General features: G+C 39.3%; 1 protein-coding gene across 10 annotated transcripts in view; it reads left to right on the forward strand.

The window, feature by feature from the left end:
* Nucleotides 1-2,500, forward strand: part of r (carbamoyl-phosphate synthetase 2, aspartate transcarbamylase, and dihydroorotase rudimentary) — a 160,119-nt gene that overhangs the window by 30,289 nt on the left and 127,330 nt on the right. The gene's annotated exons all lie outside the window — the stretch shown is intronic.

Below are 2,500 nucleotides of genomic sequence, written 5' to 3' on the forward strand. Positions count from 1 at the left end.
TTGATTTCGTATTTATTGCTAGGGAGAGAGGGAGGGGGGAGGAGGGAGGGAGAGTGTGTATGTGGACTCTCTGAACTCTCCCTCCCTCCTCCCTCTCTCCCTATATATATATACATATATATATATATATATATATATATATATATATATATATATATATATATATATATATAAAAGAGAGAGAGAGAGAGAGAGAGAGAGAGAGAGAGAGAGAGAGAGAGAGAGAGAGAGAGAGAGAGAGAGAGAGAGAGAGAGAGAGAGAGAGAGAGGGAGAGGGAGAGAGAGAGAGAAACATGGAGAGAGAGAAAGAAAGGGAGAGAAACCAGAGTCCTTCACAAAGCCCTGATTGAGAATGAGCACTGGCGGGCAGTTACAGCAACTAGTGGCGCCATATGAAAGTTGGCATTTCAGACAACTCGAGTGGCGGCAACTGACTGCTCGATCGGTTGCCTTGTTGGGCAGCGGCAGTTACCACGTAGATAAGCACTATCCAAGTTTCCTCAGTCAGTCGCCGCCACTATTTGCCTCATGTGAAACCATCATAGTCATTATTACCATTACTTTAACATGTGTAATAATCCTCAGTACTATGTCTCAAAATCATTGTTATCATCATCTATTAATATCCTTATCGCCAATATCATTATTATCGCTACTACCAATAACATCATCAATTCAATTATTAGCATTCGATATAACATTCCTCCTGAGGTTATTAATAATATCACATCAAACAGGCCTTCGGGCTATTTGGGAATCCTGATCAATAACACATGTATTAACAACGCCATTGTCAATATAACGCCGCGGTTGTGGGTTCAGTAGGCTGCCTTTGCGCTAAATAATGAATGAGACACCCCGAGGTCGCGGGTATTGGGGGGGGGGAGAGGGGGAGGGGGGAGGGGGCGATGGGGTCGGCCGTTTGCTTTGTGCGGTTGTTATCTCTCGTTGCATGTTATTTACTACTTGGGTTCTTTGTTATTGCGGGTGTTATTTGTTACTACAGGGGTTATTTGTCACTGCAGTTGTTATGTGCTATTTCTGTTATTGGGGGTGTTATTTACTAATTCTGATGCTATGTGTTTATTGTCGATGTTGCCTGTCACAGGAGGCGATATCTGTTATTGCTGATGTTACCTATTACTGAAGGTGTTATCTGCTATTGTGAGTTTTATTTGTTAACGCGAGGGGTTTGCCGATAAAAAAGAGGAAGGGAAAGGGGAAAGAAAGATGTGGAATGATAGAGAGGTGGCGACAGACGATAGACAGATCTACAGATTGCGAGTGAGGTAAAGACCAAGGTTAGAACAGGGGAAACAGACAATAAGGAGAGTGGGCTGGAGGGACTTGCATCTACTCATCTAGTTATTAATTTAGCCAATTAGCTATATATTTGATTATATACCTGTCTATTCGATTATCTATATAGTTATCTTTATACGTCTGTATGTATGTCAAGGGAGGAAGAGAATTGGAGACTGCCATATATCAAAAGAAGAGAGAGAGAGAGAGAGAGAGAGAGAGAGAGAGAGAGAGAGAGAGAGAGAGAGAGAGAGAGAGAGAGAGAGAGAGAGAGAGAGAGAGAGAGAGAGAGAGACGTACTTGTTTCATCTGATTTTCCCAAGGAGATGCAAACTTACAGTACAGCTGTCGTCGTCCTTTAAGTTATATGCATCAATCCACTCTTTCAATAACTTCTTTGCTTATAGGAAATGCAATATATATATATATATATATATATATATATATATATATATATATATATATATATATATATATATATTTCCTCTTCTCTGCTTCGGGGAAAAGGTCAGATCATCCAAATATAGCAAACAATCACCATTCTTACAGTGACTTCGATGCACCATCCACGGTCATACAACGTAACAGGTGCAGACGACGCAGCAGGCGAAGCGCGATGCATTATGGGTAAAAGAGAGCTTCGTAAACAATCTTGGGAATTATGAACAATGTCTGTCTTATTTTTAAGTAATTGATTGTTTGGAAATCGATCGTGATGGATATTTTAGGATACGCTTGTTAGGTATTTTGTTATTGTGAATGACACGCAGGTGCTGTGGAGTGTCGATCTGGCTAGTCTGTTACAGCAGCTAACCGATGTATTTTAAAAATGTAAGTAAAAAAAAAAAAGAAAAAAAGAAAAGAAAGAGAGAGAGAGAGAGAGAGAGAGAGAGAGAGAGAGAGAGAGAGAGAGAGAGAGAGAGAGAGAGAGAGAGAGAGAGAGAGAGAGAGAGAGAAAAAAGAAAAGAAAAGAAATCTATAGGGTATATGATAGGTGACCATATATATTTATATCCATTAAATAATCGTTAAGCAATATTATCACTGGTATTCATGCTACGCATCTTTTGTCATAATTCCATTTTTTAAAAAGGGATGTCTGTTACAATACGATTTTTAATTTAACTACTTTGAAACAGAAACGGAATTAAGTTTATGAAGAATTCCACCTTCATTTTGCCTGTACGATCTGTAGACT

The sequence above is a fragment of the Penaeus vannamei genome, chromosome 18, assembly GCF_042767895.1.
Source record: "Penaeus vannamei isolate JL-2024 chromosome 18, ASM4276789v1, whole genome shotgun sequence".
In the NCBI taxonomy this organism is placed as follows: Eukaryota; Metazoa; Arthropoda; class Malacostraca; order Decapoda; family Penaeidae; genus Penaeus; species Penaeus vannamei.